At 39.5% G+C, this 23,225-nt stretch overlaps 1 long non-coding RNA gene across 1 annotated transcript in view; it reads right to left on the reverse strand.

Annotated features, from left to right (window-relative positions):
* Positions 1–21,093, reverse strand: part of LOC138737442 (uncharacterized) — a 37,456-nt gene extending 16,363 nt beyond the window's left edge. The window contains exons 1-3 of the long non-coding RNA XR_011340922.1: positions 20,983–21,093; positions 8,364–8,409; positions 572–649 (exon numbers count right to left, since the gene is read on the reverse strand). This is a non-coding gene — a long non-coding RNA (uncharacterized lncRNA). The remainder of the gene's footprint in view (positions 1–571; positions 650–8,363; positions 8,410–20,982) is intronic.
* Between the last annotated feature and the right edge of the window lie 2,132 nt (positions 21,094–23,225).

A 23,225-nucleotide genomic window follows, 5' to 3' on the forward strand; every position in this document is an offset into this window, starting at 1 on the left:
ACTAGTAGAAGCGTTTAAAAGGGGAAATAGGAAGAAGTAAATTTTTATGAGGAAAATGCCAGTCTGGACTGGTTGGTCTGAACGGCCTGTTCCAGTGTTCTGCTTGCGAGGTAATCCTATGTAGTCTAATGAAAAGAGGCGGGAGAAGGTTCATAGGAAATATAAACATTGGGATATAATCAGCGGAGCTGAACACCTGGTCTCTATGTTGCATGCCCTGTGTCAATCTATGTAATTAAGGTGCTTATGAGGGGTGATGTGAATGGCCCCCTACAATCAGCGCATTCCACATGGCTTTAGCGCACAGTAATGATGCATTGATTCCAGATTTAAATCAACATGGTTGTAAATGGAGCAAGTGACTCTGCCGGCTCTTTGCAAATGACAGCAAATCTGTCACGGGCCAAATGGGCTTCCTGCAGCTTAGTGTTTGTTTTAGGCTGATCATTATCTAACAATCTCCAGCAGGAGGTAAATGTTTTCACAAACGCAGGCAAATAATGATGTGCCTGTTTCTCGCAGGGCAAATAATAGTCATTTGGCTGTCCTTGCAAACTGAGCTGCATCTTGCCTGTCTTTTGCCTGGCCAAATGGAAGCTTTTAGCATCAAATGGGTTGACATCTCTTCTTGCATCCTTTGAATATAGTCCTGCAAGAGAAAATAGAAATTAAATCTGCATCAAGAATAGAATATTGTTGCATAAATTATATAAATTGTCTCACTTTTATTCTGATCTGACACCCTGGCGTGACAGGTGTAAGAGCAGAGAAGTTTCATTAATTCATATTTTCTGGACTTGTCCTTGTCTAGAAAAATACTAGAGAGAGGTTTTCCATGATCAAAAATTTACATTATAAATTTAACACTGAATCGTTTGGTGGCCCACTTCGGCACAATGGGAGGGAATGATTCTGCTTTACCTCTGGTTCAGAGCTGCGCCCTTTTTGTTGCCTCTCTTTTGGCGGGGTGTGCGATTCAATTTAAATGGAAGGAGACTGCCCCACCTACTCATGATCAGTGATTGTGTGACATCATGTCCTGTTTGAACATGGAAAAGATTTGTTATTCTGAAATAAGATTCCAGAAGTCATGGGGGCCATTTCTGACTCACTATCTTACTTTATAATTTTACTCCATATAATTAAGTTGTCTGACTTGTATCTTTTCCACATTCCTTATATTAATTTTTTTAACCTTTGTTTTTCTTTTGATACCAGTCATATCTGACAACGCGGTTAGATAAGGGGTTTGAGTTTTTCTCCTCTACTATTTTTTTCTTTCCTCCTTCTTAATAGAGTTTTTTCTAAAAAAATGAATACACTATTTAAAATATGAATTATGGATATGATTTACAATTTATGTATGTTAGGAATATATGGAATATCTAGTTTGTGTAACTGTCCATATCGTCTAATTGACTTGCACCCTTTTTGTTTGTATAAGCTCTATTAAAATCAATAAAATATTTTAAAAAGAAAAGAAAGAAAAATAGGATATTATTTCAAGCCAAGCATGAGAAACAGCTGGAGGACTCTGTTGAACCATTTCATTACCTCAAAAATGTCCATCAGGTCACTAATATGACTTCATTTATTTCAGGGTGAACATAAAATCCATGTAATTGGGCGAGATGTTTAGATCCAAGGAAGAATTCTTTTGCTGGAGCTTTTAAGAGCTACAGTCTTACAAAGTTTGAAGATGATGGGTCAAAAGTGTTGTAAGTACTTTGCAGGTCTATTTTTAAAGGTTGAAAATGTAGTCAAATTGTACATATTCAACTTTCAATGATTAAATCTGTGTGGTGAGCGTTTATTCAGGAGAATAAAACTTTTTTTTTACTCATATGGAGATTGTCTGACTGAACTTCTTACACAGCAGGATTTGTAAGGCTTACATTAACACAAACTTTAAAGTACCAATACCTTAGCAATACTCAGAAAAATATTGAAGCAATTTATTACATATACATTGAATTCAATTTAATATCTTTGGCAATTCGGCTTACTCTACAGCTAGTTAATACATGATTCTGAGGCAGAAATGACAAATTCCCCTCTTGTCTGGAATTACAGTTCAGAGATATTTTGCAAAAATGTTCCAAATGTTAATGCAGGAACCGAAAAAGGCCAAAATTCAAGTTGTTTCACCACCAGCAAGCACGAGCTCAGCTCATTTCCAAGTATCTAGTTAAGATACATTTCAGGTCAGTTATACTGAAGTGTGTTCAGTTCACTGAAGCTGCGAAAAGACTTCAAGGACATTTTAAACTGTTGTACAGCTGACTATATCTCAATTTATCAGTAACCATTTCCATTTGCAGATAATTTCTTTCATAGTAAAAGTGACCCAAGCCTGCCACAGAAGCAACGTTAAAATAAAATAAAAAATCCCAGATGACTGAGCTTGGTCAACGAGCGAGGTGAAACATGAAAGACTTCAGATGCTGCGATTGTAGTAAAAATGCAGAAATGCTGTTCTCACAGCATCAATAGGAGGTAAACATATATTATCCACATTTTAGACCTGAGCCTGTCTTCAAAGTATAAGCCAAAAGTAAGCAGGCATCTGAATGAAAGACTGAGGAGAGAAGTGGGGAAGAATGGAAAGGAGAGGAGTCCAGACCGACAGACACAACGTGTTAATTGGATATAATGAGAGGAAAGGTGGGAATTGATTTTGGCTCTGTGAAAGGAGACAGAGAGAAAGAGATGGAACTGGAGGGATGGGGACATGGGAGACAGGGAGTAGAGCACCTTGTCTCTGTTCACCACAATGGTGTGGATCTCTCAGTAGCTACGCATTTCAATTCCCCATCTCATTCCCTTGGTGACATGTCTGTCCTTGGTCTCATGCACTGCCAGACTGAGACCACCCACAAATTGGAGAAACAACACCTTATCTTCCGACTGGGCACCTCCAACCAGATGGCATTAAAATCGACTTCTCCAGTTTCTGTTGGAAACCCCCAGCCTGCCCCCTCCCCCCCCCCACCCCATCTTCTTTCCTCTGTCTCCTTTCCTCTTGTTCTGTCTGTTTCTCTCTCTCTCTCTCTCTCTTTCCTTTTTCCTCGGTCTCCTTTCACAGAGCCAAAACCAATTCTCAACTTTCCTCTCATCATATCCAATTAACGCTTTGTGTTTGTTAGTCTGGACTCCTCCACTGCAAAGTCCTGAGGAAGTAGAGGTGCTGACGTGCTTTCTTCACGATGCCTTTAGTGTGTTGGCTCCAGGAAAAATTCTCTGAGATGTTTACTCCCAAGAACTTAAATTTGCTCACCCTCCCTACTTTTAATCCCCCAATGATCACCGGATCGTACCCCTCTGAGTTTTCCCTTCTTGAAGTCAACAATCAGCTCCTTGGTCTTGGTGACATTGAATGTGAGGTTGTCATTGGTGCACCATTCAGCCAGGTTTTCAGTCGCCCTGCTGACTCATCAACCCACTACCGTAGTATCAGCAGCAAATTTGAAGATGGTGTTGTTGTCATAATGAGCCAGTGAGATGGCATCCATCATAGACCTGTTGCTATGATAGGCGAACTGGAACAGATCCATGTTGGCACTCAGACAGGAGCTATTATGCTTGAACTCTTTGTCAGCAGAGAAGGGTGAGATTATGGAACAAGGAAAAGAATTAGGATGCATAACCAAGAACCAGTCGGGCCTTATTCAAATTAATGGTATTCATGAATTCAAGAGTCTTTGCTTTTAATGATTTTAGAATTAAAAGAAACCATTTAAGGAAGTAAAAATATAAAATCTTTCCCTGATTCATTCTTAACAGCATAGAAACGGGCCTTCAGGCCTTCTTGTCTGTGCCAAACGATTTTTCTGCCTCGTGAATGGCCAGGATTAAATCAGAATTTCCCCTTTATTAAATGGATGGAATGTGATGGGAGGCCGACAGTGCTGGGATTTCATAATTTTCCATCCTTTTTAAAACTCGTGATCTCGCTCATTTTAAATGTCATTATAGATACTGGAAGACAAGGCAATGGATAATGATTCTGAAAAAAAGTGTCAGATTTCTCCAGTTTCTCAGCAGCTCGAAGAATATGGTCCATCAGAAAAAAAAAAACCCAAGATGGTTAAAATGGCGGTTCCTGCTCTTTTGAAGAGGCAATTAGAAAACTCGGTGAGATAATTCCTTCTTTCAAAATGCAGATAAATCTGAGTTCAATTTGTGGGTAAGTGGTAAGTTGATATGACATCGCTTCTCAATTAATCAGGAAACAATGATGTAGGATGAAATAAGCCTATTAGATATTATTGGGTTTTATTTTGTTTCCTTGTGGTTCAAGACTGACTTTAGAGATCCCTTTGTAAACAACCCCACCTCAATCCTTGTCTCTATCCCCCCCTCATTGCTTAACGGAGAGCTGGAACAGAGATCAGGACTTCCTCCACATCTTCCCAATGCTTGTTACAAACTGACTTGGAAAGGCGCAAAGGAGAAAAAAGAGGAAGCATAAAAAAGCCCCTTGAAATGATGATGGTGACCATTTCTATGGTGACTAACTGGTACCAAATGTCTGCAATGCTGCCCTGTGAGACGTGGTCCAAGTCCATGAAAGCGAAAATGTTCATTGCTCATTCTTGGTTTCACCCACCGCAGGGGAAGATGTTTCCCATTAAGTGCAAGTTTTATTGTTTACACTATTCCTCAGGAATGAAGCAGAGAATTGTCACAAAGACCACTTCTTATTTAATGGTATCTCCAAATAAGTTGAAACAGCTGATCTTGATCTATTTTAATAACAGCTGGGCCCCAGTGGGTTTCAGTAATAAAATAACTGAGGTCTCATTGAACAGTGAGGGCAAATGATGAGAATTGTTCGAATGTAATTTTGGAGAAAGCTTGAGCTGAATAAGTACAGAGATATGATCAAATACTTTGCCGCATATTGTGTGTAATGTTCACGGGGGCAACATATATATGATTTCCTCCCTACCTCTCCAAAACTCAATTCTGTTTCAAATGTGCTCATATGAAGTTCAGGCCAGTGAGACTCTCCCAGAATATCATCGGATCAAAAAAAAAGTCCAGTCGACCTCTGGGAAAAGTTAAGGCAGACTCATCACTTGATATTTTTTGCGAGCTTCCTGTGTTTTGTTTGACTGGTGTGGTTGCTCCAACACAACAAAAATCACATTGGTTGTGTAAGGAACTCTGGGATGATTTGAACCATGGACTGTGGTTGTCTCCTTTATAGGAAGATAGAGTGAAACATCTCCCAATGGGGGGTAGGTGCGAGAATCTGAGAGTAGGGATGGAATGTGATTATTCACACAACAAAGATTCATTAAACTGCAAGTGGGGTGCACGGATATGGTGAGCAGTGCAAGTGTTTCAGTTCATACACTCAAAGATTCACTGTATAAGCAATGAGATAAAATTACTTTGGGAAGAGGATGGGATTAATTGGAAAGCACTAGCATAGAGTTGACATCTGAATGGTCAAAGAACCTCCTTTTCAGTAACCTTTATGTGATTCTAATTCTACAAAGCATTTGAAAGGCACCATATACAGTATATGAAAGCTTATTTGGTGCTGACACATGTTTTATTTTGGTGGATAATTCCCTACTTTTGTAAGAATTTAGTTAATGTAGCATGAGATTAAACAATTGGAATCCCTCCCTCCTAATATCACAGCAAAATGGAATTAAAAATTGAGACATTGTTTCTAAATATTTTTGTTTTGAAGTACAGTGTGGTTTGCAGTCAGGAACAAAATTTTAAATAAAATGCAATGCAGTTCCAATTTGCTCAATTTTAATTGTATTAAAAGCAAGGCAGTAATTTTAAAGAGGCAGAAAACGGCTTAAGAGAAACAATAAGGCTCAGAATATGGACATCAGGAGGCAATTGCTTATATTACAAGATAAAACACTTAATCTACTTACATCTTGAGACGTTAAGCTGCTTTAAACTGTGTCTGTGACATGGGTTATGTTGTTACAATGCAGTTAGGCCATAATTTCCTTGCTCAAAGATGGTTATTCGGAATACCGTCCTCATGTTTCCTTGAAGATGACACATTCTGAAATTAGGAAATATTAGAACCTGGAAAGTGTCATATATGTGCACGACCAAGCCCGTCATTGTTCCTCCAATGTTGGCAATTATTTACTAATAAATCTTTATACAGTAATTTAGTTTATTTCACTAGAGTGCCTTGCATTTTAGTTAGAACATAATTTCTGTGTTCCATACAGAAATACTGTATGTGCATTTTTAACAATGCTCTATGGTGCTTTTCTTTCTCTAAGAAAATATGTATTTATGTCTTTCACACTTTCAGTGGTAAGGCTCAGATAAATTTTATCCAATGATCAACAACTATAAATCTACTTTGTTCAACAAGAGGGACTGCTGGAGGCATTCAGTGGGTCAGGCGATGTCCATTCTGAAATTAGGAAATATTAGAACCTGGAAAGTGTCATATATATGCACGACCAAGCCCGTCATCGTTCCTCCAAGGCAAAACATGGTCAATGTTTTGGGCTGAAGCCCAGGCAAGAGACAGGGGCTGATGCCCAAATAAAATTGGGAGTGGGGGGGAGGGGGTAGGAGGAGCACAGATTGGCAGGTGATACAGGTGGGAGGGAGAAGGGAAAAAATGTAAAAAGCTAGGAGGTGCTAGGAGGAAGAAGCAAAGGGCCGAGGTAGATGCGCTCTGATAGGAGGAATGAAGGGAAAGGGGTGGGGAGCGGGGGGTTGCTGGAGGAAGGAAGGTGCTAGTAGAGAGGGTAGGAGACAGCAAAGAGAATAAAAGAAGGGTATACAGCACAGTAACAGGCCCCTTCGGCTAATGGGCCCACGCTGCCCAATTACACCCAAGTGACCTACAGCTCCGGTACGGTTTGAATGGTGGGAGGAAACTGAAGCACCTGGAGGAAACTCACGCAAACATGGGGAGACAACTCACAGAGGCACTGGATTTGAACACGGGCCGTTAGCACTGTAACAGCATTGTCTTTACCACTACACTGACCGTGCTGCCCCCATACTAACCATGCCAATTGATAGTTAGCTTGGAGGGGGTCAGATTGGGTTGAGAAAACAAAGGGGAGGGTAGATTATTAGAAATTCGAGACATTGATATTTATTCCTTTTAGTTGGAGACTACAAAGACGGAATATAGGGTGCTGTTCCTCCAATTGCGTGCGGGAAATTCCAGAGGCTTGGCCTGAGACTGCACTCCCTGGGATCTAGTCTTCATTCACTGGCTGCTCTGCCTCATGTAATGTCCACAGCACTGAGGACACTTGGAACATTGTTAAGTGCTGAAATGATAAGTGGTGATCTTGTGTGCTTCGTGGGAGGAAGATGTGATCTACTTAATTAATTTGTTTTCAAAGTCTTCCTAATCCCTCTACAGACTTTGGCATTGGATCTACTTTTGGACTATTTTGTTCTGGATGTGAACTCAACAAAGGTTCTATTCTTTACCAGCATAACTTGGATCTGGTTACCTCACAAACTGCACTGGTCTCAGCTCGGACACAACTTCAAAGCGGAATAGTTTGACTAGTATTTTTTATTCACATTTCACAGAGATTGTTTGACCAATATGAGCACATTGAATTCAGTTGAGAAGGATGGCCCATAATCGCATTTGAGATCACAAAGCAGACCAGAAGACTGATTGTTGAAAAGGGTCTAATAACAAGCAATGAATGGGATGGATTAGACTTGAGCAGTTTACAGTCAAGGAGCAGAAAGATTTTTCACAATCATCTCAGTAAGCTTTTACGACATCTGACATGCATCGAGTAAAGTCAAAAAGAGAGGACAGCAAGTTTTGGCTGAGCTTCTGATGGAACACAGAAATTATGTTCTAACTAAAATGCAAGGCACTCTAGTGAAATAAACTAAATCCACTGTATAAAGATTTATTAGTAAATAATTACCAACATTGGAGGAACGATGACGGGCTTGGTCGTGCATATATATGACACTTTCCAGGTTCTAATATTTCCTAATTTCAGAATGTGTCATCTTCAAGGAAACATGAGGATGGTATTCCGAATAGCCATCTTATTAATCGAGTAAACCAAACTTTGTAGATGCAGCTTTAATTCGTTTATAAAACGGATAAACATTTTGGATAATGTCGCATTAAGATTTTCATAACGATGAGTAAACAAAACATATTTAAAGACAAAATGATATTCAACTTCAAAGAGATATATAAGAAGAAATAAAAGCAAATAATCTCGAGCTTACATCTCCTTCATGGTTCGTTGAAGAATGAGATGCAGATATTACTTCATAGTCACTATGGTAACATTACAAACAATATTCAAACAAGAGATAAGCACAAGATTAACTAAGAATCAAAAACCTAAGGTTTTCACCTTTTCAATGCCCACTGAATCTTTCTCAGAGAGTCTGTTGGGATACCTCAGGAAAAAAAATGAATGAGAGTGAACAATAATAATTCAAAATGGTTTGAAGTGAAACACACAGGCATACTCAAATATAGTTGAAGCTTTCATGTGCAAGTTATGGATTAGTTAAGAGCTCATTCCAGAGGATAGGCCTAAATTGCCAACGTCCACTAATTCCATGAAAAGGAATGTGTCAAATGTCGTTTTATTTTCAAATAGAACATCCAAGAGGTCAGAAGGAGTAGTTGGACGAGCTCTCAGGAAGTCAATGATGCAGGGATATTCGAAACCTCAGCATAAATGTCAATTGTCCAATACCTTTTTGAAAGAGTTATAGAGTTTTACAGTGCAGACACAGGCCCTTCATGCTTAATTTCAATGCCGACTAAGTTGTCTAGCAAAGCAAAAACTTTATTTGAGGTGCAGTGTGGTAACAGGTGCTTATGGCCCATGAACCCGCATCGCCCAAGTACATCCATGTGACCTTTCAAACTTACAACCCTGTATGTCTTTGGAACGTGGGAGGAAAGCAGAGCACCTAGATGAAACCCACGCAGGTCATGAGGAGAACGTACAAACTCCTTACAGACACCAGATTTGAACCTGATTTGCTGGTGCTGTAATCAAGTCAAGCTTATTGTCACCTAGTGTGAGCTCCCATTTTACTAAAGTGGGATTATCTCTGTAAGGGATAGTATAGACAGGAGGGACTGAATGGTCACATTTAACATTTAATATTTCACACAAGCACAAGTCACAGCCCAATGCTAATTCGATACATTGGAAGAACTGAGGGAAGGTTTGTCACAGTCTGTTCTAGAATTTGATACATTTGCAAATACATTGTGATTTTGCAAAGGGAGAGCCATTCTGACTGCTGGAGAGAAAGCAGCTTTTTGAAGCAGCTCTTGTGGCCAGCTATTTTTGTGGAATTCAGAGCAAAGCATGTTCTGTGAATGATTGGCTCTTTTTGATGGCTTGACCTGTGCCAGGAGGGTCTTATGGGAAGCAAAGTGCTTCATTTTGATTGTGACCAACAGTGAAGGTCACTTGGGGAGACTGCTTCATTTTGATTGTGACCAACAGTGAAGGTCACTTGGGGAGACTGCTTCATTTTGAGTGTGATTAGCAGTGCCACCAGTGACCAGGGCCAGGGTCTTGGAAGCTTCGTGGAGGCTGCCCAGTTCGTCTTGCTTACAATTGGGCCAGGAGTGTTATGACCATAGTCCGTGTAGATGGACATTTCTTCAAAGACAACGCAAGAAGAATTCATGAGTTTGTAGCAGCCATAACTTCAGTCTTCTCATCATTTCAACATTAGTTCTGGGCATCAAATGTCAAAGGCCTACGCTATAACACTGAATTTAAAAGACTGAGCTTTGAAGTAACTTTGTAGATTTTGGCCTGTACGGTAATGGTTTGGGTATATTACACACCCACCCACCCACGCACGCACGCACGCACGCACGCACGCACACAGCACCTGCGCATAGCCGGGGATAGAATTAGTGTTAACAGTAGTTTAAAAATTAAGACTATAGTTTAAGAGTTAGAAATAAAATTAGTGTTTTAAAATTAAACGCTGTCTGCTGCTCGTTATGCTCGGTTTGTAACACACCTGATTTCGCAAGTGCAACCCGATGAAACAGCGTTCTCCAGTCCTCAGTTCAAAACACGCAGATGCACAGACATACGGACAAACGATACATATGCAGGACAAGTATTCATCTATAGACATGAATAAATAAATGTTGCTTGTCAATACGAGAGTTTTGGATGTTTAGTATGAGCAGGACCTTTGGTTGTTGTAGTAGCACTGCACTCTCCGTTTTTCCCCTGACTGTGTGCCTGTCTAAATGTATTTTAAAGATTGTAATTGTATATGCCTCCATTGTACAATTCTGCAGTATACACACTTCCATGATAAAAAAAATGTGAATGTGCTTGAGCCTTGTTCAACCGAATGTGGCTCCTGGAATTGAAGTGAAAATGTTGAGCCAAAAACATCTTGATGATCCTGATCAGAGTGAACATTGTTATTAACAAAATGAGCGCATTTATGATTATAGCCCAGTCAGCAAGTCAAGCGCTCAGGAGTAAAAGATAGGAAACACAATGGAAGTGTGCAGAAACAAGAGATATCTGATTGAAGTTAATGAAAACAGTATGAACATAAACATCGGTACAAAAATAATGTCACATAAATACTTAAAGATGCACTACAATCCTCTTCTAGAAAGGATTTTTGTTTAAAGTTCTCTTATACTTTTAATAGGAAATTACCATGAAAAATTAGCCACAGACTTCACCTACAATTTGCCAAATCCCAGTTATCAACATCTGTCTACATTCCTGAAGAAAAACTGTTTGAGAGCCCATCTTCAACAGCAATTTGTAATGTTTTCTTAAATGCATCAGTGCTTTGTTTTATGTTGGCAGATGATTCTTCAGAAAAACTTGTGGCTTTTCAATCTGGTGTCTGACCAGCAGAGCGACTATTTAGAGATGGTAGAGTTGAGGCAGGTGGGGATAGACCTGATGGGGGTGGGGGGAGGGGGGAGGGGTGGGGGGGTGGTGCTTTGAGAGTTGGAAGTGAAGCTGTTGTGAGTAATTAATTTTTAGATAAGAAAGGTATCATGCATGCACAATATACTGGATCTAAAGAGACATATGGGAGGAGGATGGAGCGTTAGCAACATCAAAGGATGCCAACAGCTGGCAAGTCGAAAAGGAACTGATTACCTCTGTCACATCCATGTGAATTTCAATTTATGACTTTGGTAAGAATGCTGGGCAGAGGCATAGATCTGGCTGGAAGGATATTGGAAAGAACCACATAGATTTGGGAATTAACATCATAACTGGGAGAGTAAAGTTGGGTATGGGCTGCATGTTCTTTTCTGGGAGGGTGAAAAAGGAGGGAGACTACTGTGGGAGAACTACTGATATCTGGACATCAGGTAATGAGCAGTCTGTGAGGGATAGAAACGAGACCGTCAGGCGGCAGGGTGAAGGTTCGGAATTTGGGGTCCCTCCAGATCTGGCAGTGAATGACTAAAACCACTTGCCCATCATACCAACGTCCTTTGGACATAAAGGAGTGTTAATTAGGGATGTATCAAAAGCATGGAAAAGCTGAAAGAAATACTTTTACTGCAGGCAAGAAGTCCAAGGCAAGGGTGAGGAATGATAATGAAGTTCACCCATTTAAACGTCATGGTTGGTGCTGGACCAAGGGTTTTGATTTTGTGAGTTTAGTGTGGCAATTCCCCATTTACCAGACAATTCTCTGTTGCTCATTTCTTTTGGTTATTCACAGCTGTCATCCACCAGGGTTTGTTGATTAATGACCCTTCAAAAGCTCCTATTTCTTAATAACTCTTAATTGCAGACTATTATTTTCTCAATAAGCTTCAGTTGTACTCCTCTCTTCTTCACTGTTGGGTCAAACTGATAACATTTACTAAAAGCCCAGATGAAGCAATAGTTATTTTAGTCTTCCTGAATTTACATCCTTTGCTATCTCATCTTTGTCACTCTTGGACAGCTTCACTTGCTTGTTATAGCCAGAAATAGTAGGATAGACAGATAGATTTCGTGTGGTTCATGATGAAATACAGCTGCCTACTGTCTCAAGTTTGGTAAGCTAAAATCTGTAGAAAGTTAAATTGAAATGATTTGGAGGGAAAGTACTTCTTACAGTTTCTATGTTACCTTCGTCTGTCTTGTTCTTATTTACCGGGCAGTTGATGTCAGCCAAAGTAAAATAATGATGTTGGGCTGAGGGTCTATTGTCAACAATGTTTATTTTGGAAGATGAATTTGGCTTATTGTTGTCAAAACCCCATGGAGCTAAAGATGCAATGTTTGAAAGGAAACTGTTGTAAAGTGTTGGCACGAGCGATAGATTTGTTTTGTTTGCACAAGTTCTGGTAACTGACTGAATAAATCAGTTAAAAAAGGTGTAGATTTTGTTTGCAGTAATTCAATGTGAAGTGAGAGGTGGGTGCAGGAAACAGTGAAACATTATCACTGTTAATGTCTGGACTGGTGTTCAGTTCTGATGTGAGTATTATGGTTCCAGCTCCTTTCTTTGTTGAACTTTGAGGTTTTCCAGGTTATTTTGGATGTTATAAAGAAATGCACCTCACTCATTTTCTATCGATGATCTTACTCTGGTTCGATAACATTTTGTTCAATATTGTTCTGTCAAATGGAGTCAAGAACAATCCATATTTTCCTCCACTGGATTTTGGAAACACACTGCTGGGTTGAATCAGAACTTTTAACACACACAGAGTTCTGTAACAATATTCTGTTAATGACTTAAGCTGCTCTCAACTTGTGTGGTATCATGTTTTGCATTAGTATTTATATGGAGTTATCAGCTCTATCTTATCTCATTGAGATCAGATTGTTCTTTTTCTACAAACTTCTGTTTAAATGATCAATCAGGAGACCAATCCGAACAATTATCAACTGTCCATTATCTAAGCTCACTCAGGGGCATGTGTTAGGTGACGGGAAAGGGTGGGGGCACGGGGTGGGTGGAGAGTATGGGGACCCTCTAACAATCCCCCTTCACCAATGAACAAATATTTAATATTCTGTACTAGTCCATGACTTTACTGCTAACTGTTCTTTATAACCAATAGACAAGGGAAAACATACTTCTGGCTGGCACAATAAAAACATAACTGTGCCGCAATGAAGAGGCAGTTATGAATGGATGAGGCAGATGGCAGAGCAGAAGAATGGCTCTATTTCTGGGTTTGATATTGAGTTTAAGGGTAGTTATTGATTATGCAGAGCAAAGGAGCAGGGTATATTTTGTCAAAGGTTCATAGGGTCATACAGCATGTAAACAAATCACTCAGCCACCAAGTCCACACTTAATATGAAGCATCCAACATTCTCATCCACTCTCCCTGGGTTCTGCAACTCACCCATGCACTAGAAACAAGTAACAGTGGCCAATTTACCTTGGGATGTGGGAGTAAACAGGAGCACTCAGATGAAACCCATGTGGTCACAGGGAGAATGTGTACATTCCACACCGACTACCCTAGAGGTCAGGATTGAACCTAGGCTTCTGGACCTTTGTTAAATAAGTAGGACAGCTGAGTAGTTGGATTATTCTTGATGCATTTTAATTAGTTTTAATATTTTGATTAATTTACATGTTAACTACTTCTTTGAGTTTTTAAAAGTGATTAAAATTTATTTCAATTGTTTCTAAAAGTTTCTGATCATGAAAGACATTTTGGAGAGAGTGGAAAAGACTTTTGATAGTTTGAACTGTCCGCAGCAGATTCAGATTTATTGTCAGAGTACATACAGTAAATGATATTACATACAACCCTGAGATTCCTTTTGCCTATGGCCTATGCAGAATTACCACTTATTGGTAGTGCAAAAAAAAACTGTACATAACATACATATGTAAATAAATAAAGAAATGTAAACATACTGACTGTGTATTACAGAGAGAAACAAAAATCAATAAAGTACAAAAGAGTTCAGAAAGGAGTCCGATTGATTTTGTTGTTGAAGGAATGTGATGGTGGAGGGGTAGCAACTGTTCCCTAAACTGATGGTATGAGTCTTGATGCACCTATACCTCTTTCCTGAAGATAGCAGTGAGAACAGACAGTGTGCTGGGTGATGTGGATCGTTGATGATTGCTGCTGCTCTCCAAAGGTTCTCAATGGTGGGGAAGATTTTGCCTGTGATGTCCTGGGCTGTGTCCACTACCTTTGCAGGGCTTTTCACTCAAGAGTATTAGTGTCCCCCTTACCAGACCACGATGCAGCCGGTCAGCACACTTTCCTGTAGAAATTTGCCAAGGTTATACAGTTTGTCATACCAAACCTCTGCAAAGTCCTGAGGAAGTAGAGGCGCTGACATGCTTTCTTCACAATGCCAATGGTGTGTTGGGTCCATGAAAGATCCTCCATGATGGTGACTCCCAAAAACTTAAATTTGTTCACTCTCTGCACCTCTGATTCCCCCCAATGATCACTGGATCATACATCCCTGATTTTCCATTCTTAAAGTCAATAATCAGCTCCTTGGTGACATTGAGTGTGAGGTTATTTTTGGTGTACTGTTCAGCCAAGTTTTCAATCTCCCTCCTGTATGCTGACTCGTTTCCCCTCTTTATACAACCCACTGCCATGGTATCATCAGAAGTTTTATGGATGGTGTTTTGGTCGAGCCAAGCCACGCAGTTGTAGGTGTATGGCGTACTGACCAGGATGCTAAGAAAGCAGGCCTGTGGAGATCAGGGTAGTCTGGGGCTAGGTGTCAGACTGCATTCCCTGACACCTGGTCTCCATGCACAGACTGCTCTTCCTTGTGCCATGGCGACAGTACCAAAGATGCTGGGAATATTGATTGGTGATGCAATGATAAGTGGTGATAGTGAGTGTCTCATGGAAGAAAAATTTTTATCAAGCCCATTAATGGTGAAAGCTCCATGAGAGGACTTGATACTCAATCTTAGAAATCAACTTTGCCACAATTTGTAGTTCTCTCAATCTGTTCTGTGGATATCCCAAAGCGTAGATTTGAAATAGATGTGAAATCTATTGGTAAAAATTGGAAGTAATGTGTGAATTATGAGAGGGAGATGAGAGCTACATTGGCTAGCGTTGTTTCTGATGCTTGCAATATCTGGTAGCTCTGCCATCTATTACTATATGGATCACTTTTTTCCTTGGTCTCCAGCATTGACTACAAAGTGCATTCTCTGACTGTACAGAGCTGGACGCTATATGCGACTGCTGTTCCTCTATGAGCAGTGTCAGTGAATAAAGCGGGAAAAAAAAATCTCCACTTTGCTTAGGTTTGTCCATATTTCCCACGCAGAGCAAAATACATGGGAAATTTTTCATCAGTGTGTTAGAAGGTCCTTTGTGATTTCTTGTTACCAGGTTCAACAGGCTGACCTTTCAACAAGTTTGTCGTCGATGTGGGAGGTTGGACTTTTAGGAAACTCAATACCGATGATGGAGATTAACGAAGGATCATACTTGAAATGTTGTGCTGTCTTTTTTTTCTTTCTGATATGCAGATCCTTCTGTTATCATTCAAGTTATACCCTCTTTGGTTGAACATGTGTATGGTGACTCAATTCACCATCTCTGAGAGAGCACCATAGGATGTTCTATTTTGAAAATCACAAGGTTTTACACCTTCCATAAGTATGTATCTGACCCCTCATAAAAATGGGTGCTCCTTTTTTGCTTCCTTATCTTGTCTTTCAACTCCTGTTGACATTGAGGATAGCAATCTGCTCTTGTGATACTTTGTGGTTATTGAACGCACTGTATCACAATGTGAATGTGATCATGTGCCTTGATTAGAATAACGTTCACACTTTTGATTCGATGTTGTTCAACAGATGTAGTTAAAGTTTACCAGCACTTCCAGCGCATTATAAGATCCTCCCAAAATAAGTTACATCTATGTTCTGGTTTGATGCACTCCCAACACTTGAGCAGAAAAAAATCAAGCCAGTTCAATACAGAGGGAGAACTGCACTGTCTATCCTCTCAGGATATCAACTAAGCATCATTTTGAAGGTAAGCAGGTACATTATTTCCAGTACCTTGCCAATACTCATCTCTCAGTCAAAATTTCCTCTAACAGATAACAGACTCTAGAACAGTCTTGTCATTGGTAAAAGATGATGTCCCTGCACTGTTTAACTACTTTTCTCTATACCCTGCACTTTTATTATTAATATTATTATTGCACTAAGTGTATGGGTTGACTTGCCTAAATAGCATGCAAAACAAATCTTTTTGGTGCACATCACAAAACAATTCACAGTTCAATTGAGGTTACCTGATTATCACAATGGAATCTGGGAAAGGTTTCAGTATATGGAGTAGCTGCACTACTGATAAATAGAAATTCCGCCTGGCCCGCAGGAAAATGAACCTCAGGGTTGTACGTGATGTCATGTCTGTACTTTGATGATAAATCTGAACCTTGAGCTGCAACACAGGACTCAGTAAAAACACAATGCTACTAGATTGATAAATGCACGTTATGTAATGATTAACTATAATTTTTTACATCAATTATACTCAACACCTGAAAAATTAATAAAGTATGGTTTTCATGAATCAGATTTGTGTTTTAGATGTGGTGATATGGTTGGAACTTTTTTTCATGCTGTTTGCTCATGTATACATATACAATCTTATTGGAAGAAAATTCAATCGTTTTTAGAATACCTGTATAAAATTAAAATACTTTTAGATCCGACAGTATTTTTATTGGGTAGTTTGCAACCTCTGAAAGGCTTGGGATTAGATAAGTTTCAGCTCGCTTTTGTATATTTAGCTTTATCTGTAGCGAAAAAATGTATTGCTAGTACGTGGAAAGATACAAATATGATTGATATTAATAGATGGCATAATGAGATGAAATATTGTTTAATAATGGAAAAAATTACGTATGTTTCACATGATAATTATAATATTTTATTAATAAGTGGTTGTTATATTCAGAATATTTACATTTCAATTTATGTATATTTAATTTTTCTTTAAATTTTTTTTCTTTTTTCTTTCTTTATGGCTCTCCTTGGGAGAGTTGGCTGAAGGGGGGTGGGGTTCTTTTCTTTTTTTTCTATATATAAGAAATAACATTCATGTTTATGGTTTATTGTTGTATATGTCATGTATTATTTGTTTTTTGAACGAATCAATAAAGTTTAAAAAAAAACACAATGCTAGAGAAACTCAGCAGGTCAAAGTTAAAGATACATAACCAATGTTTTGGGCTTGAGCCTTTCATTAAAGTATGGAAAAATGTCAGCAGGCACCCAAACAAAATGGAAAAAGGGAGGGACAGCGGTGGGGCACGGTCCCAAAGCCAGGAAGTCATAAGATGGATAAGGGAGGAAGGGCACACCGGGGGTGTAGGTATGGCTCTGTGAACAAAGGGGGAAGGTGGTGAAGACTGGGAGGAAAGAAGAAAGAGAAAAAGAAGGGAGGAAGAAAAGAGAGTTGGCTAGGAGAAACTGGAGAAGTCAACGTTAATGCCATCCAGTTGGATTGTGGTTCTACTTCAACCACGGTGTCTGCAGACGTTCGTGTTTTATTTCTAACTCAAGACCTGAGTCATAAGTTTTGGTATGTCTAAAAGGCTTTACATAGACTTTTTGGTACAAATTTCTCAGTTAAGATGCTGCTCCCTTTAGTCATCTAGAGCACAGGACTTACAGAATGTGAAGTTCTTAACTTAGAGAATGACTTTTATAATGGGCCATACCATAATCAATACAAGGCACTGCACAGACTGTTAATTCATTGAAAACGTAAATGTGCACAGAAATAAAGAATTATGAACAAAATAAATTAGTTAACCTTATCTTTTTAATCATCCTTATCCAAATGAATGAAGTTCGGCATGATGCACCAAGTATGGCTGGGATAAAGGGTCAGATAGGAAACCTATTTGGTCTTTAATTCAAGATATTAGAGAGCAGCCCTGGACTCAGTACAAGGGTCAAAAATGCCCAAATGCACTGAAGGCAGGGAGCTGATGGCTCTCCATGCAACCTCAAACTCATCATCTGTGTGACCTGGCCTGACCTCAAGGTCTTATGACATCATTTTCTTTCTCTTAAGATACACAATTATAGTAGATTAGATCGGCTATATTGAGATTGACAAGTATTTGACGAGTCAGGGCATCAAGGGTTACGGGGAGAAGGCCGGAAAGTGGGGCTGAGTGGGAGGATGGAATGATAGAATTGCAGAGCAGCTTCAATCGGCCTACTTCTGCTCCTATATCTTGTGATCAATTTCAGCACTCTTTCTTCACCATTCAAATTAATTAACCCAAAAATGACCCAAGATTTTGTAATTGTGGGATTTCTTAGTTTATTATTTTTTTAAAATTGAAATAGTACAATGAAAAGGAAGGAGAAAGCAAGAAAACTCTACTTAGTTTTTCCATGGTGCAATGGGGAAAACTGAAGCTAAAATAACTAACTAACTATTCTGCAAGAGTCCATGTCACAGAAAAATCAATGGTCTCTTCGACAGCAAGAAGTGAATTATTTCAGCATGGTTAACACCAGACTCAATCTGTGCCTGTCACAGTTCATTTACTGGGCATATTATAAACAGATACATAAGGTACTTCTTGCATTCATTATCACAGCATACTCTGGTGAGCACTGCATAAACAGCAGCAACTCAAAACCAAGCAATCCTAATTTGAAAATAAAATCTGGTGCATTTGTCGGAGCTTTAGAGCAGCATTCTCAACCCTTTTTTTCAGCTATGTCCCTCTACAGGCTCTGCTCAAAGTTTATGGGCCACCTTCCCTGCGAAGTGGTCAAGTTTAGTGGGTTTCTTCCATACTTCTTTTCCACCAACTACGTAAAAGAAAATATTTTATGATTTCACTCTGTGGTTCCCCTTAAATATGTCCACGTTAAGAATGGCTAATCTAGGCGAAAAGGGACACTCGCCTTTTTGCGGTATCTTTTATTGCCGCAGGGAATCCCAAAGCTCTTCACAACCAATTTTGAAGTGCGGACACAGTTATAAATGGAAAAGTGTCAGCCAAATTGTGCACAGCAAGATTCCACAAGGCAATGTGATTATGCCCCAACAAATGGCTGAATTATATTGATTGAGGGATGAATACCAGCATGGCATGCAGATTATTTTTAATTTTAAAAATATACTTTTATACAATTAGCATGCCAAACCAATGCACAATTTTACCAAGAGGCATGGTTAGTGTAGCAGTTGCAGCGCTAGCCAACCGGGTTCGAATCTGGCGTTGTCTGTGAGGAGTTTGTGCGTTCTCCCCATGTCAGTGTGGGTTTCCTCCAGGTGCTCCAGTTTCCTCCCACCCTTCAAAATATACAGGTTAAGTGTAGGTTAACTGGGGTATTTTGGCAGCACAAGCTCGTGGGCCAGAAGGGCCTGTTCTAGTAGTGTATGTTGGACCATGGACTAACCTTTTGGACTGTGGACTGTCATCATAAAGGATGGAATTCTGCTGGGAACTCTGTGTGACTTGTGATGCAGCCAGAAAGATAATGGAACGTTCAAAACGGCAATTGGAGCAGCAGAGACCAACTGGATAGCTGTGTAAAAGGCACATGCCTCACAAGTTAATGAAGGGTTAAAAACCACAATTTGAAAACCAAGGGAAACCTTGAAAAAGGATTTGTAAGCTTACAACAACATAACATCAGTCATCTCTCTCTCCAACTTTCAATATGATGTCCTTTTGTTATTCAGTTAAAGAACTGAATTTGGACATTGAGCTTTGAGATTGAATTCTGTGGACTGTGTTTTTTGGACTGACCTCCATCCCTGATTGACCTGGGTTTTTTGGGGGTATTTTTCTCTTTTTGAATATTGGGCACAGACCATAATGGTCTGAGTTTCTTTTTACATACACAGTATATAAAGATATATCAGTATATTTGTTATAGATATTTTTAGTGGCGTTAATTGGGTTAATATGGTATTGTTAATAGTCATTAATAACCATAGAATTAAAATGTAACCCTTTTAAATTTTGTCTTTCGTTGTTGCTGGTTTGAGGCGTTACAAAGTGGGGGGCCCATCCGGGATCCAAAAGATTGAGACGTAACAAAGACCAAATATAAATTTTATAAATTAAAATTTTAAATTTAAAAAGCACCAATGCCTCTTTTGTTTCCTTTATAAATCATTTTGACATGAGCATACCTTCATACTCAAGTAATTTGCAACCACCTGAGGGAGGTAGGATTCGGTTTAATGACATGTCGAAAATCAAGCATCTCTAACATGCACTTAAAACGGCATAAGATTGCGAGCAAATAAAACTCACAAAACTATGGCTTCTCTCCGTGGAGTGAAGGAAATTGAGAGGAGAGCTGATAAGAATGTCCAAGATCATGACTGGTTTAGCTAGGGTAAATAATAGATGGGTCAAGGATCAGGGAGCACACATCTAATGTTTTGGTCAAAAGATCAAAGGGAGAGGGAAGGAAGATTTTTTTTTCCCTCACAGAGTAGTTTTGATCTGGAATTTCACTGTTGACAGACGAACTTCCAATGGGAATTGCATTGACATCTAAGGGAGAATAATTGCAAGGCTATGGGAAAGGGGAGGCGGAAGCGACTGGCAGAATGGTTGCATGAGAAGCCAGCATGAACCCGATTGGTCAAATGTCCTCCTACTGTGCAGAATCAACTCTAAGGTTAACTTGTGTTGAAATGGGTAAATGAGATGGGTAATTGCGAAAGAGAAGCTTTAGCTTTTTTTAAAAAAACTTGGATATAGGCATGATCCCAGACACTGAAAGATACACAGATGCTTACAGAACAAACACAAAGCCAAACTTTTGTAATGCCTCCATATGTCTCTAGCTGGCTCATCTGAATCTCAGATTAACCCATCGCTGCACTGTGGCTGAGTAGGTAGCCAGTTTTTGAATCAGAGGTTACACATTCAAATCCCTTTTCTGATCCTTAAGCACGGAGCATCCAGTACATGATTTCAGTGCAGTATTGAGATGTCTTTCAGCTGAAACATTAAAATGAGACCCTACCTCATCGCTCACATTCCTTTGGTGCAATTTCACAGACAAGCAGAGGAGTTATCACTGATGTCCTGTTTGATATAAATTTGTCAGTCAACATCACTGTGATATCATGTGGGCTGAAAGTTCAGTGACTGTTTTGCCCATTAAACATGAAATGTAGTCATGGATTTATGATAAACATTGTTTCTATTGAAGGCCACAGAGGATGAATTTCTCCATTCATGACCTAAATTAATGTTTTTGAGAACTTACCGTGTTTATGTTGGCTGTTTCATTTTGCTATATTCCTGACAATAACTACACTTCAAGGGTACTTAGAATCATAGGATCATACAGCACAGAAACAGAAAAAGACACTGAGTCAACATTGACCATCATTTACACACTTTGGCCGATGACGTCTGTGCCAAAAGTAGTTTAGACAGAAGAAGGCAAGGTGCAGATGTAAATGATGTGGTCTGATAATAGATAAAATGGATATACTTGTCTTAACACTCAAGACAACATTTTTCTGTAATATTTTATGGAATGTTGAAACCTTCTTGCATCAATACCACTTTTTTTCAATTTGACCATCACTTATGGGCTACAAGAAATGTATTTTTGTCCAATTAAAAACATTAGCAACCTGGAAAGTCTTGAAGTACCTCTTAGTGAGTCTGAGTGCATGGAATTGGAGACTTCAGCAACCTTGTAGCATTTGAGTCATGTTCTTATCTTCATCTGTTTTTACTTGTATGGAAATTGGTTAGCTGCTTGTTTGCAGCTTAGGCATTTCACGGTGCTATGGATAAGCAGTGAAAATTCGCAAGAACGTATCATCATTTCTACGCAAATGAATTTCTGGCAGTCGCTGACAGGATGTTCAATGTAGTCATTGCAAGGTTTAGTAGTGGGGGCAGATGATAAGAAGTTAATCTGATATTTTGTTGCAGTTCTGAAAACAATACCACAACTTCCCTCGATGTGTTAAGATGAGATTAACAACATTTATGACTTCCCCTCACCTTTTTCACATATATCCATGGATCCTCAAAGTAACCCACAGTAAAAACACAATGTTGGAGAATCTCAGCTGGTCAAACAGTGAACTTTATTTAACAAAGATAAAGATACATAAATAATGCTTTGGGTGAGAGTCCTTTGCAAGGTATGGAAAAATACAAACAAAATGGTAGGGAGAGAGGGGCAGGGGGAGGAGAATGTTCCCAAAGGCAATGCCATCCAGTTGGTGAATACCCAGATGGAAAATAAAGTCTTCCTTCTCCAATTTACAGGTGATCTTGGTGGGATAGTACATGAGGCCATGAACAGACATTTGACCATGGGACTGTGGAGCACGGAATTGAAGTGTTTGGAGTCTGTGCCTTGCTTGGGAGGTGGGAGAGAGATTGGAACCCATCCTTCAGCGAGGGTATTGGAGAAGAAATTGCGAGAAAGGACAGGGGACTGGGTATGAAGAAGTGTAGTCGAAGTAACTGGGGGATTAGATTTTAGATTCATTGTCAGAGTACATATATAACATCATATATAATCCTGAGTACTTTTTCCTGAGGTAGTGCAAAAACAAACTACACAGAGCAAAATGTAAAGAAATAAAGAACTGTAAACAGACAATGAATGTAAACAACTGACTGCGCAAATCACAGAGAATGAAAAATATCAATAAAGTGCACAAGTAAGAGTCCTTAAATGAGTCTCTGAGTTTGTTGTTGAGGAGTCTGATGGTGGAGGGGTAGCAGTTGTTCCTGAACATGGTGGTGCGAGTCTTGTGGTACCAATACCTCTTTCCTAATGGCAGCAGCGAGAATAGAATGTGTGCTAGGTGGTGTGGATCCTTGATTGCTGCTTCTCTCCGATGGCAGCAGTCCCTGTAAATGTTCTGGATAGTGGAGAGGGTTTTTGTTTTTGATGTCCTGTGCTGTATCCACTACCTTTTGGAGGGTGTAACACTCAGGGGTATCCCTGTTATATATGGATTGTGGAGGAAAACGTAGCCTCCCTGCCTATATGGAATATTGTGGATTGCGGGTGGTCACATGCTCTCCCTGTCTGAAACATATTCAGAAGTCACATCATCTTGTTAATTAAGGTTAGATTCTAGCCATCCATTGCTGCATACCTTGCTGTTGGCTCATTTAACTTACCTAGGGTCATTATTGGCTAGGTGTCCAGATCAGAACTGTATAAAACATTTCTCACTGCCTCGTGGACCAAGCTCTGGACATTGCTGTGCACCATGTCGCAAC

This window comes from Narcine bancroftii, chromosome 6 (assembly GCF_036971445.1).
Source record: "Narcine bancroftii isolate sNarBan1 chromosome 6, sNarBan1.hap1, whole genome shotgun sequence".
Taxonomy (NCBI): domain Eukaryota; kingdom Metazoa; phylum Chordata; class Chondrichthyes; order Torpediniformes; family Narcinidae; genus Narcine; species Narcine bancroftii.